Here is a 14870-nt window from a genome sequence, read left to right on the forward strand (position 1 = left end):
TATATATATATATATATATATATATATATATATATATGCGATACATAAAGAAATAGATAGAAAGCACTTAGAAAGATCTTAGAGCTTGCCTAGTCTTTCTTTCCTCTGGCCATTCATTTTCAAGAGGGTGTGACTGAGAAGCAAAAAATGATAATTCATTCAAAGAAATAGAGCTAATTAATGGCAGAACTCAGATTAAAATCTAATTCTTATGATTTAGTCTATACTCTCCCCACCGTACTGAGCTTCTCCATGATCTTGTAAGTCATTATTTAACTTCTGTGGTTTTCTGTCCACTTCTTATTAAAATGTTGCTCCTTACCTTGCAACATCTCAATTATCTTCAGGATGGAGACCGCACTTGACCTGACCCCGGGCCTGACACAAACAAGGCTTTTCCATGGTCACCTGCAAGCTAATTCAATCAGCCACAATCAAGTACTCACTCCACACATCTTTTAGAATTACATTTCTCAGACCATGTAAGGAAGAAATAATAGCAGCATCAAATAAAATAGATGGTCCCAGGGAGGAGAGTCTATGCCAGCATAGACAGACAGGGCCAGGCCACCAGACCTTAAATGCCCTAATTCTTCCTTAATCCATGAACAAATATAGTCTACCTGACATGGATGAAAAATGTAAAGCCAAAGAATTCAACCAAAGGCACTTCTGCTGGCTGCCACTTCAGTGCTTCGTTAACTTGGAGATGAAAATCAAAGGAGACGAAGGATATATCTGTTTTATTCAAACTCACATTCGCTTTCCATCAAATTCCCATTTTTCTCCTTAAATGGGTGCATTTTAATTTTGGGCTCATTATTTATTATCATTTCATGTATTTAGAAATGGAAACTTCAGACATTTTGATTAAGAGATTAAATAACTGGCCTTTCTAAAGCTAAAAATAAATTAGCAAATCTAGGTATGTGTTGCATTAAGTTTCAAAATATTTGTGGTTTTTGATCCAATCTCTCAATACAGTATTGCCAAATATTCTTTCTTCCTTTTTAAATTTTAAACACATGTATATTTTAGGAGAAATTCAATAAAAAGTTTACAGAGTCACTGCTACAGATACGTGAGCTTTATAAAGAGCTTTTCTTTTAAAAGTTAAACAAATTCTTTCCAAAATAAAATTAGATAGTGAAGAAATTCTGATCCTTAAAAATGCAATTATTTAATTTTCATGTTCTAACCAACTCTTCAAAAGCTATAGATATCAATTTAATCAAATGCTTTCAACTTTTCCCAGAAATGTTCCTCAAGAAACTGACACCAGATGATCACTGACAAGATACTGTGCATTTTTTGTGTCTAGTGCCTTATTTACTTTTGAAAACAGCTCTTAGAAGAAGGGATTATTATTTCCTGAAGAGTTGAGTCACTTGCTCCACATTTCAAAGGAAGAAAATGGCAAAACCGAGACTTCCCACCAAGCCTGCTTGATGCTAAAGGCTGAGCTTTTAAAATAATCGTCATTGTGTGTCTCTGAGGTGGCTAAAGGTAAAAGACACAAAATAAATGGGATGAAAATATAAACTTTCCTTACTTTATCTTAGATGAGGAAAAAAAAGAGAGGGAGAAAAAAAGTAAAAGAAATAAAGCACCATTAAATAGAGCTCTCAAATACATTTTTATGTCATAAAAGTTCTTAGACTTCTATTAACCCAACTTGGACCACTTATTTATATTTATAAAATACTCTCTGGGAGCTAACAATTAATTGGGAAAATTTAATAAATGAACATAAATTACCACCACAATGAGCACTATCTTTTATTGAGGCACAAATGCATCTCTTCCAGTACTTAATGGAGAAAAACTCCAAGAAGTAGAGTGAAATGCTCATGGGTTAAAAATGACTTTCAAGAAATGATTTAAGTAGATCAAAGACAATGTATTAGAGAAAGCTGAGTCCTGATGAGTCATATAATTTCATTTCAACTCCATTCAACATGCATTTATTGACAATCATAGGGACATATGAAAACCCATCCAAAAATTGTCATGCTCATTTCATTTGAATTAGAAAAACTACCAAGAAAAACACCAATGGCTAGAATCATACAAAGTTGTTTCTAAGGCAATTAAAGCCTTCATAACTCTTTCAAGTGTCACATGACAGGACGGAGCCAGAAGTTATCATTATCACTTCCACTTTAGAGATACAAAAACTGAATTTCCTTGAGAGCAAAGGTTCACCCAAAGGTCATGTGACACATTAGAAAATGGTGCTACCCACTAGTCTCCTCTGTTTTATTCCAAAACTTCTTCTCAGTTGGGCAGATTACACAAATGACATAAATATAGTCAGGTACACTCATATGACAGATGGTTTATAGTGCTAGTCAATATTTATCATTAGATTTTGGAAACATGGATACTCCTGAGTATTAAGGGGGCTGAAAATCCAACCCATTGCCTCCAAGTTTTAAGAAAATCAATAGATGACAGCATTTCAACCACCATTTTCCTCCAAGGGAGTCACCATAAGTAAAGAAGGTACTAAAATCCTGAGAAGGGCTGAGTCTAATGATTAGAGAATTGCAGAGAAATCTAATGACTACTCAGGTTTTTCTGCATGCATGATTGGATGCCAAGTTGCTTAATTAATCAAAAAATTTCCCAGGGGCATGAAACCAAGTACAGCTCCAGGCAATCCAGCAGAAGAGATTTCCATTCCTTTGCCTGCTCTTTAAGGGCACTGGAAAGCAAACTATCAGTTCCAGATATAGAAGGACTATGGGATAACCAAAGAAATTCCTTCTCATTAAAATGCTGGTTTTTACCTAAGGCCACTTGGAATTTTTCACTGTATTTTCAGTCAATCACATCTTATAAATAAAATAATAGTAGTTATAACAACTACCATTTATTGAGCAGCTATTATATGCCAAGTGTTTTATCAAAAACAATGACAAAAGTGAGGAACATTTTTCAGATGGCTGTGAAAGTAACTTGTTCAATGTCAACACTAAGTATAGAATAGAGATTTTACCCAAGATCAATCTGGCCAAAACTCCCATCAACTTAGAACCGTACCATTCTAATTTCTACAAAATGCAGTTTGTCATTCTCCGATGTGTTTTCACAAGAAGAAATTCTTGATACTGCATCCATGCTCACCTGTGACTCTGGGTAAAGATTAGTTTAAAAGGGCGAGGTTGTTTCCCTTCTGTATCTTGAACCAAAAATTCAACTGTCAAACTTAGGATATGTGAAAGACATGACATAAATTAAAAGTGGAGATCATTCATTCATTAAAGTAGCTTACTAGATGAGGACATAAAAGGAAAGAAACTGGGTATAAACCTGTTACTTTTTAATGACTATAACATGGATTTTGCCACAAAGATACTCTTGGCTGGATTAATTACTTGACCCTCTTATTGTTTTCATTTCAAACTTTGAGCAGTACTTACTTCATCTAAAGGAACTGCCTTGAGACATGGTTGGGCTTTGTGTCCCCACCCAAATCTCATCATAAATTGTAATTCCCCTAATCCCCATATGTCAAGGGAGAGACCACGTGGAGGTAACCGTATCACAGGGACGGTTTCCCCCATAGTGTGTTATCATGATAGTGAGTTAGTACTCATGATACCTGGTGGTTTTATAAGGGGGTCTTCCATGTTTGCTCAGCACTTTTCCTTCCTGCTGCCTTGTGAAGAATGTACCTTGCTTCCCCTTCACCTTCTGCCATGATTTTAAGTTTTCCGAGACCTCCTCAGCCATGCTGAACTGTGAGTCAATTGAACCTCTTTCCATTATAAATTACCTAATCTCAGGCAGTTCTTTACAGCAGTATAAAAATGGAGTAATACAGAAAATTGGTACCAGGAGTGTGCTGCTGATATAAAGACATTTGAAAATGTGGAAGTGACTTTAGAATTGGGTAACAGGCAGAGGCTGGAACAGTTTGGAGGGCTCAGAAGAAGACAGAAAAATGTGGGCAAGTTTGGAACTTCCTAGATACTTGTTGAATGGGTTTGACCAAAATGCTGATAGTGATATGGATGATAAAGTCCAGGCTGAGGGCTGAGGTTGTCTCAGATGGAGATGAAGAACTTGTTGGGAACTGGAATAAAGGTAACTCTTGCTATGCTGAACTTGAAAGAGATGATTTAGGGTAACTGGTGAGTAGAAATTTCTTAGCAGCAAAGCATTCAAGAGGTGATATGGGTGTTCTTAAAAGCATTCAGTTTTATGCATTCACAAAGAGATGACTTGGAATTGGAACTTATGTTTAAAAGGAAAGAAGAGCATAAAAGTTTGGAAAATTTGTAGCCTGATGACGTGATAGAAAAGAAAAACCAATTTTCTGGGGATAATTTCAAACTGGCTGCAGAAATTTGATAAGCAGTGAGGAGCTAAATGTTGGTGGTCAAGACAATAGGGAAAATGTCTCCAGGACATGTCAGAGGTCTTCACGGTAGCCCCTCTCATTACAGTCCCAGGGACCAAGGAGGGAAAAAAAATGGCTTATGTGCCAGGTTCAGGGACTTGATGCTTCGTGCAGACTCAGGCCTTGGTACCCTGTGTCTCAGCCATGACTGAAAGGGGCCAGCATAGAGCTCAGGACATTGCTTCAGAGCAAACCCCAAGACTTGGTAGCTAACATGTGATGTTGGGCCTGTGGGTGCACGGAAGTCGAGAATTCAGGTTTGGGAACCTATGCCTCGATTTCAGAGGATGTATGAAAATACCTGGATGACCATGTAGAAGTCTGCAGCAGGTATGGAGCCCTCATGGAGAACCTCTGCTAGGGCAGTACAGAAGAAAAATGTGGGGTTGGAGCCCCCACACTGAGTCCCCACTGATGCACTGGCTAGTGGAGCTGTGAGAAGAGGACCACTGTCCTTCAAGACCCCAGAATGGTAGATCCACTGACAACTTGCATCATGCACTTGGAAAAGCCACAGACACTCAATGCCAGCCCATGAAAGCAGCCAAGATGTGAATTGTACCCTGCAAAGCCACAGGGGCACAGCTGCCCAAAGCCATGGGAGCCCATCTCTTGCATCAGCATGACCTGGATGTGAGACATGGAGTGCAAGGTGATTATTTCGGAGCTTTAACATTTGACTGCCCTGCTAGATTATGGATGTTCATAGGGCCTGTAGCCTCTTCCTTTTGGCCAATTTGTCCCATTTGAAACAGGTGTATTTACCCAATGCCTGTACCTCCATTGTACATTACTTTTGATTTTACAGGCTCATAGGCAAAAGAGACTTGCTTTGTCTCAGATAAGACTTTGGACTTTTGGGTTAATCTTGGAATGAATTAAGACTTTGGGCTGTTGGGAAGGCATGATTAGTTTTGAAATATGAAACGGACATGAGATTTCAGAGGGCCTGGGGCAGAATGATATGGTTATGCTTTGTGTCCTCACTCAAATCTCATCTTGAATTGTAATCCCCATAATCCCCATGTGTCAAGCTAGAGACTAGGTAGAGGTAATTAAATCATGGAGGCTGTGGACCACAAAGATGAATGAGAAGAAGCTGGGCATAATTTTACTCTTGACCCGCCAAGGAATGAGCAGCCAAATAAATTACCAAGAAAAATCATACAAAAGCTGGAATGTCAAGGGCATGATTATTGCTCATCCATCCCATTACCTTTAATTTTTCTCTTGCTGGATAGCAGCAAACTTGCCAGGCCAAGAATTTTTAGCAGTAGGACTATACTGAACCAAAGTCACTGAGCTGGTTGCATAGGCATGCAAAAGGAGCAAAGAAGCAACATCATACCACAGTGTAATGACCTTCTCACTTCACTGACATTTTCTATCTCCTTCTGATAGGCTAGCTCTGATAGTAGTGAGTACAGAAATGCTGTTTCAGCTAATGTGGTAGCTAGTGAACAAATAAACGTTTTTGGAAACTTTGGTGATTTTTTCCTTGAGAAGTGGCTTAAAAAATGAACAAACAGGCTGGGTGTGGTGGCTCATGCCTGTAATCCCAGCTCTTTGAGAGGCCAAGGTGGGCAGATCATGAGGTCAGGAGTTTGAGACCAGCCTGACCAACACAGTGAAACCTCGTCTCTACTAAAAATACAAAAATTAGCTGGGCATGGTGGCATGTGCCTATAATCCCAGCTACTAAGGAGGCTGAGGCAGGAGAATCACTTGAACCCAGGAGCCAGAGGTTGCACTGAGCCGAGATCATGCCATTGCACTCCAGCCTGGGCGACAGAGCAAGACTCCATCTCAAAAAAAAAAAAAAAAAAAAAAAAAAAAAGAGAACAAATACTCCAGCCAAGGTTGGAATCTCTAAACAAATACTCCCCTTGCCTAAATCAGAGGTGTTTCTTTTTAGGCTTGTGCCTAATTTTGGTTCATGTATTTGTTTATTTAGTTAGTTAGTGTTTTTGGAGGCAGGGTCTCACTCTGTTACCCAGGCTGGAGTGCAGTGGTGTGATCTCAGCTCACTGCAACATCTGCCTTCTGGGTTCAAGCAATTCTCATGCCTCAGCCTCCCAAGTAGTTGAGATTAGAGGCATGCACTACCATATCCAACTATTTTTTTATTTTTTATTGTTTTAGTACAGATAGGGTTTTGCTGTGTTGTCCAGGCTAGTCTCAAACTCCTGTCCCCAGGTGATCTGTGTGCCTTGGCCTCCCAAAGTGCTGAGATTACAGGCATGAGCCACCATGCCAAGCTAATTCTGGTTCTTTAAAATGAGCAACGAAGCAGAATCGTATGTCTAAGAAACTAAGAATGGTCAATGAATTACTCCACTGCCTTTTCTCTGTAATCTAAAATAGCACTCAATGGTTTTTGCTTTCTTCTTTTAAGATTAATTTTTTTTCTTTTATTTAAAAGCTCAGCAGATATAGAACTTTAACCTTTTCTAGAGTGAACAGAAAGGGCTCTGCCTTTCTTCAGTGACTGCTACACAGGGAAGGTGTTCTGACTCCTTTTCATCATCACCCATGGGCAGAGATGGTTGGGAGTGCTAAGATCTAGTTCTAACTCTCTTATCTCATCTGAGGTGGGCTTATTGGGTAGGCCTTCTTTGTTGGTTGGAAGTAATTTTCAAATGCAAGGGGGCACAATTTTGGACAGAACTCTCTATAGGAATACAATATTATTACATGTTCCATTTGTCACTGTGTGTAAAATGGATTTTTCTAAGTAAGCAACATACATATTTCAATGCAACTTGCTTACTAGACCAGTTAAAAAAAATCATTTATTGTGTAGTAAATGCTAGAATGATCCTAGTTTAGAAAAAGAAATTTAAACAGTGGCTGCTCTGGAATGCTGAATTCAAATCTCAGCTCTGTCTTCATGAATGGGACAGTTCTCGGACTTTATTAATCCTCAGCTTCAATAGCTGTGATATGAGAATAACCGACTGCAGCATTTTATGCTAGGAATGAGTTACTGAGGATTTCTCACAACTCAAAATTTACACAATTCAGGATTAATTTTCCCATAGGGATGCACGTAATGTGGGATTCACATTATTACAAATTTTATGCATAAAGTAAGTCTTTACACTTTTCAATTTCAAATTTACATAAAGTGGAATCTCATGGTATAAATGATAGTTATAACCTTATGACACTTTTCTGAGCAATCTGTGAGATAATTCTTACATGTAAACATTTCGCATTTGGCATAATCCTCAATAAATGATTATCATAGGCATAAGTATACTGTTATTATTACTAGTACCATGCTATTTTAACTATTGTTACCAGCACCCTGAACCATGCATACCCCAGCCTTTATCACCTAAAGAACATTGCTGAATTCTTTACTCCAGCACAATCATTTTTTAAATCTAGTCTTTTAAAAAACTCGTCCCTCCAGAATTGCTTTGACTGAATTATGCTTGAGAATGAGCATAATCATACAAAAAAGTAATTATGCAAAGGGGTCCTGTGAAATGTGTCACTGTGTTTTTTTGCTATTTGCTTTTGAGAAGGTTGGTCATCACATCCTGCAAGAGAAATTCCTGGCTGTTCTGGTTTCCAGAAATGCTTTAGATCAAGGGAATCATGTTAAAATAATGATCCCTGTCCATGGAGAAACTGACAAATCTTACCTCTTAGACCTCCAAAGAACCATAGTTAAATTTGTAGCCCGACTACGATAGTTAAGTCTCACTAGATTTCCTTTTACTCTCTTATCTTTCTTCTTTTCCCCATCTTTAATTTATACCACTTTACATGTAGTATATGCCCTTATTAATTATTGCAGTATTTTATGGACAAAAATGAGAATAAGTTAATGAATTCCTTTAAAAGGAGAGATGAAAAGGAACACATAGAAGAGCTTTCAAGCGCATACTTGCTGATTATAAATCTTAAGACTCTGCGAATCACTGAAGGGGTTCTTCATCAACTCCTACAGTTGACATCTGTCTTTTTTGCAGGCCAAGCATTAATGAATTTCCTTTGAGGATCATGGCATCTCAATCACAGACTCTGTGGTTTTGAGGAATTGGCATCATTCCTGGCTCCCAGGCATTTCACTCCTCTCTAGCCTCAGTGACTGGTTCATGAATGGGTTTCTTGTCTCAGCTGGGGGAGTAGAGGTCACTCCTGAGACTTCAGGTATGATTCACGGAAAGAGGTGCTCTTTCTGGTAGGGCTACTAAACTGTATGACACAAACCTAGGACATCTAGGGAACATCACGTGGCAAGAGCACCTGAGAACAGAGTTGAGAGAAGGACTGAGAATGGGTAAAATTATTTATGCTCCTAAGTGTACCTGAAAGTAAGGCTGGCTTGCTTCAAGACTTTCCTGTTACGTAACAAAAAAAAAATTATTTTCGTTTAAGTCAATTTGAGGTATTTGCAACAGATGAAGTTCTAACTACTACTTCAAGTACTAATATTTCAGCTGGTTTTTCTCTTGTTGAATGTCAAGTGAAATATTAAGTGATAAAATCTGAAAAGTCAAGGTTTTCAACCACATCTCTCAGTCTCCTTTAGAACACCCTCAACACCCCTCATCGTTTCAGGCTGCCTACTTCCTCATGGCCAGCAAATTACAATTGAGAAAGTTTAGATAAAATTCTCTCACATCTCTGGAACACAAATAAGCACTCACACTTATGATCATCTTATCCTTGACAAAGCTGAGAAAAACAAGCAATGGGGAAAAAGACTCCCTATTCAATAAATCGTGCTGAGATAACTGGCTAGCAAAAGGCTGAAGCTGTACCCTATCTTCACACAATATCAAAAATCAACAAAAGATGGATTAAACACTTAATTTTAAGATCCAAAACTATAAAAACCCTGGAGGACAACCTAGGCAATACCATCTTGAACACAAAAGTGGGCAAAGATTTTATGAGACACCAAAGACAATTGCAACAAAAGCAAAAATTGCCATGTGGGATGTAATTAAACTTAAGAGCTTCTGCACAGAAAAAGATATTATCAGCAGAGCAAACAGACTATGGAATGAGAATATTTACAAACTATGCATATGACAAAGGCCTGATATAGAACATCTATAAGTAACTCAGACAAAATTATGAGAGAAAAACAAGTAACCCCATTAAAAAGTGGGCAAAGGACATGAACAGACACTTTACAAAAGAAGACATACATGCAACCAAAAGCACGTGATAAAAAGCTCAATATCACTTATCATTAGAGAAATGCAAATTAAAACCACAATGAGATGCCATCTCACACCAGTCAAAATGGCTGCAATGAAAAAGTCAAAAAGTAACAGATTCTGGTAAGGTTCTGGAGAAAATGGAACACTTTTACACTGTCGTTGGGAGTGCAAATAGTTTAACCATTGTGGAAGGCAAGATGGTGACTCCTCAGGGAGCTAAAAGCAGAACTACCACTCAACCCAGCAATTCCAATACTGAGTATATACCCAGAGAAATACAAATTATTTTATCATAAAGACACATGCATGGGAATGTTCACTGCAGCACTATTCACAATAACAAAGACATGGAATGAATCTAAATACCCATCAGTGACATACTGGATAAATAAAATGTGGTACCTATACACCATAGAATACTAGGCAGCCATAAAGGAGAATGAGATCATGTCTTTTGTGGGAACATGGACAGAACTGGTGATTATCATCCTTGGCAAACTAATCCAGGAAGAGAAAACGAAATACTGCATGTTCTCACTTATAAGTGGGAGCAAAATGATGAGAACTCACAGACATAAAGAAGGGAATAATGGATACTAGGGTCTACTTGAGGGTGGAGGGTGGGAGAAGGGAGAGGAGCAGAAAAGATAGCTATTTGGTACTGGGTTTAATACCTGGGTGATGAAATAATCTGTGTAACAAACTCCCGCGGCGTGAGTTTACTTACATAACAAACCTTAACATGTACCCTCGAACCCAAAAGTTTTTTTAAAAAACTAAATGTAAATTTAAAAAGAAACTCAAAGACAGAAAAAGTTCTGTCTTCAAATCTACATGCTGCAAATTGCTGGTAAAGAGCTGTGATTGTTGCTTCAGAGTTTGAGATGAGACTAAGAATTTTTTGAGCATACATGACACTTTCTCCATGAAGGAATCACTCTATACACAGTTCTCCCATGCTTTCCAGTAACATCGACTGCACGATCACTAGAGCATTATTTTAAAAAAACAGTGGCCTCAGCGACTATAATTCAGTCTTTGGGAAAAATATTTTGGAAGACGTTACAGAAATTTCCATCATCACCAATTTTATGCCTTGTCTTCTATTATTGTTCATGAGAAACCACAGCGTCTTAAGCACAACTTCAATTCACCTTTCACACTTTGGCGAGAGTGAGCTTTTCAAAATACATATCTGATAACATCTCTCCCTAGAGTAATGCTGAACTCCTTAATATGGATTGTGAGGCTGTGTGTGATCTGGGCCCCACTCAGTCTCACCTACTGTAGTTCTCCTCTCTCTGCCTAGGCTCAAGGCTCACTGATCTTCAGGTCTCCAGTGTGTCAAACTCCCTCTTCCCAGGGCCTTTGTATACGCTGTCTCATTTGTCTACCATGTTCTTTGCATTCCAACTCTATGTCAGCTTCTTCTTTATTATACAGATGTCCCTTGACTTACAATGGGGTTAAACATATTGTAATTTGAAAATACCATGGTTTAAAACACTTGAAAATATCCTAAATCAAAAATGCATTTAATACACCTAGTCTACTGAACATCAGTCCTACCTTAAAACTCGTTCAGAACTCTTATGTTAGCCTGCAGTTTGGCAAAATCATCAAAGACAAAGCCTATTTCATAATAATGCATTAAATAGGTAATTCATTGAATACTACACAAGATGGAAAACAGAATATCTTGCTGCCACAGCCCAGCATTGAGAGAGACTATTGTACTGCATATTGCTAGATGAGTAAAAGATCAAAATTCTAAGTATAGTTTCTACTGAATGGGTATTGCTTCTGTACCACCGAAAAGTCAAAAAATTGTAAATCAAACCATTTTCAGTCAGAAATAACCTGTATTCTCATAGAACTATATTTCTTTCTATTAGAGCAATTATCTTACTGCAATTCAACACTAACCACGTGGTTGTAGGATCATGCTTCTCCCACTAGACATTTGGTTCTAGAAAAGTAGGGCTTGTGGCTATCTGAGGTCATTTAGGTGCTTACCACAGTGCCTGTAATTCCCAATGATCAATTTCCTGCCTTCACTTTATTCACCTTTCAGCAGAATTTGACATAACCAACAAATCACTCTTTGTAATATTTGTGACTCAACTTCAGGGGCTCCACATTCTCAGGCTGCTCTCCTTCCTTGGGTCTGTTTCCTCTCAGTTTCCTTTATTATACACCTGCTCCTTCTCCTAGCATATCCTCTAAACAGTCATACTGAAGCTGCTATGTTATCTTGGGTATATACCCTGGGGTTCATTGTCATGTGTCTGCAAAATGTGGGACACAGACACTCAGAAATTTAGCAGCAGAGGTTTAATAGGGAGGAGAGGAGAGAAGAGGGGAAGGGAGGGGAGAGGAAACTGTTTTCTTTGTAGAGAGAGGAGTCTCTGAGTGGAAAGGACTGGCTGGTGGATTTTATACCCAGTTTGAGAGGCAGTGTTTAGTTTTCATGGGACTCACATATTGGTTTGATCAGGTATGATGTCTACATAGTGCAGGGGGAAGGCTGGCCGCCCCACTTTAATCTTATTATGTGACTGAGCTTCCCAGGTGATCAGCGTCATCTTGTCTACTCCTTACAGTACACATGGCTGGCAAAGAAGGGAAGACTGAGCTGCCATCTTGAACATATCTAGTCCTTAGTTCTTGCCAGCATCCACCTTGCTTGTCTATGTCTGAAGCTCAATTTTACAGGCTGCTCTTTGTAAGAAAATGATTTTTTTATTAAAAAGAAAAGCCTTAACCAGGACTTCTGTACCCTGTCTGCCTACAGGATTTCTTCCTAACTCCTATATCAATATATTCTGCTGCTAGTCTGACTGATAGGATCTTGCCCAAGAAAGAGCTCAAGCGCTGAAAAAAGTCACATGGGAAAAAATGCCTATTGCTGTAGTATTTACAACAATGAGCAAGTTGGAAGTAATTTGTTGGAAGCATCTAACACTAGTGAAAGAATGGTACAGAAAATTGTGGTGACATCACTTTATGGAATATTATCTGGCTAATAAAAGAAAGAACTACATAATCTGTCTAGGAACATAAAAAATTTTTACAAAAAATTCTTATGATAAAATATTCAACAAAAAGGGTATAAACATATGCTTCAGTTATGACAACTGTAAAAACGTATATAAATATATCTAGTTAGCATGGAAAAGTACTGTGTTCAATGGTGGGATTATGAGCATTTTTCCTGTTTTCCAAATATTTATATTTTACAAAAAGTTTGTGTGTATGTCTGTAGAGAGAGAAAACTATACTATAATTTTTAAAACACAAGAGAAAGAAATATATTTGCAGAAATGTCATAAAACATAAAACCAGCGAAGGCCATTGTACAATATTTCATGCAAGAAATTCCCCTAAATTGCAATACTGTGAGCGCTGTCACAGCTTCATGGTATCAACACCAGGCTCTTCAGAGGAAGCTGACTCTACAGAGTGGCAGATGGGCTTGCCACAGATTTCCCTTCGTAATTTTAGGAGTTGAGCTGTCCTAATCCTGGAAAGCAGGGGACCACATTCGCCTTCACAGACCATCAAAAACTCCAGCCTCCTCTTCAGGCTCTTTGATCTTATTTGTTTCAACAAAACTACTTTAAGCCAATGAGTTCCTGGAAACAGCAGGACAAACATTAGCCTCTTTACCCAAAGCAGCCATTTTAACCACAGGTGCTACTCAAATTCCACGGTGAAGACCAAATGTAATTGATTTCCAGTAGCGTGTGAGGATGTGTGTGCGTTGCCAACTTGCAGTAAAACAGAACCTCACATATTCCTCAAAAAAAGGTGTCTTTCAGCGGCAGCAACAGTTGAATAGACTTTTAGGAACAGTCCTTTATTAGGGAAAATACAACTGGATTACTGCGTAGTAAATCCTGTATTACAGTTAATCGAATTTCCTTCACCTTTCAGCAATATCTGACACAAATGACCACTCTTTCCTTAAAATACGTCCCAGCTGTTGAACCCTAGCACCCTTGAACATAATTAAAAGACTACAGCAATGCATTTCAACAAAAATGTAATTATATAATAAACTATGGTATAATCTATGGATGATATAAGGCTGACTCAGGTAGCTTAAGCCAAATAGTAATAATACTATTAATAACAACACAGCTTGCATGCATTGAGTGAACACCACATGTCTGGCACTGCATTGGCATTTATGCTTGCCACAACCTTAGGAGTCCCATTATTATCTGTTTTACAGATGGACAACTGAGGCCTACTGAGTCTAAATAACTAGGTATCAGCTCTCTTTCTCTTTCGTTTGTTTCCAGAGCCCTATCCATTCTCTGATACCTTTTTTGTGTGTGTTGCTTCTCCATCTGTGACTCTTTTGAATCAGGAGACTCAGCATCTTGCCAATAATATGCTACCTACATCCTTCAGGTTTTGAAAAGTACTTTCACATTTAGAACAAATTGGGGCACATGTTATAATTTAATCCCTCCTATTTGTTCTATCCATCTCATGATGGTAATAACCACTCCCAAAGGCCTGAGGAATGGGATCTGCCAGAATTGGCCCAGCCCTTCCTGAATCCTTGAAGAATTAGGGAAATGATTTTCTGTAGGCCAATCCTTGGACAGATGCATCAATCTACTTTCTCAGCAACTTTGCTTATCAACATAATCTGTTATTGTTGAAAGAAAACCACAAGCAAGAGAATCATGTAAATCTCTCCTAAAGCCTGTGAGGTAGCTATTATTCCCTAATGTCACATATAACAACACAATGTTCTATAGCCAAGCACGTAAGTCTTATATACTTGCCACGGAATTCAAGGCTGCCAAACACCTGACAGGCAAATAGCCACTTCCCTGTTTTGTGCCCCTATTAGGCATCACTAATCGTTCATGACAGTTGTCTTAGGTGCCCCAGAGAGACACTGAGATGAATAATTGAGTTTAAGAAATGGATTTGACTTACCAGGAAGCCACGGTAAGTTAATGGGAAAGCAAGACAAGGACTGGAAAGAAACCAGTGCACTGATGCATAAAGGCATGTATAAGACAAGTAAATTCACATGCATGGCCCATTAGTGAGCAGGTAGCTCTATAGGCGGGTGGCGCTCCAGCCTGCCGGGGACCTGTGGAGCGCACACAGAGCATGCCTCAGAGTTCCCCTCCACAAGGGCATGAGGGCTGGGTATTTTCCCACCAACTCCAGCCAGTCTTTGGCTGTTCCCGGGGCATTAAGAGCCAGGCACTTTCTGCCTGCTCTACGTGTACTGATGAAGAGAGTTC

This window comes from Cebus imitator, unplaced genomic scaffold (assembly GCF_001604975.1).
Source record: "Cebus imitator isolate Cc_AM_T3 unplaced genomic scaffold, Cebus_imitator-1.0 Scaffold500, whole genome shotgun sequence".
Classification (NCBI taxonomy): Eukaryota; Metazoa; Chordata; class Mammalia; order Primates; family Cebidae; genus Cebus; species Cebus imitator.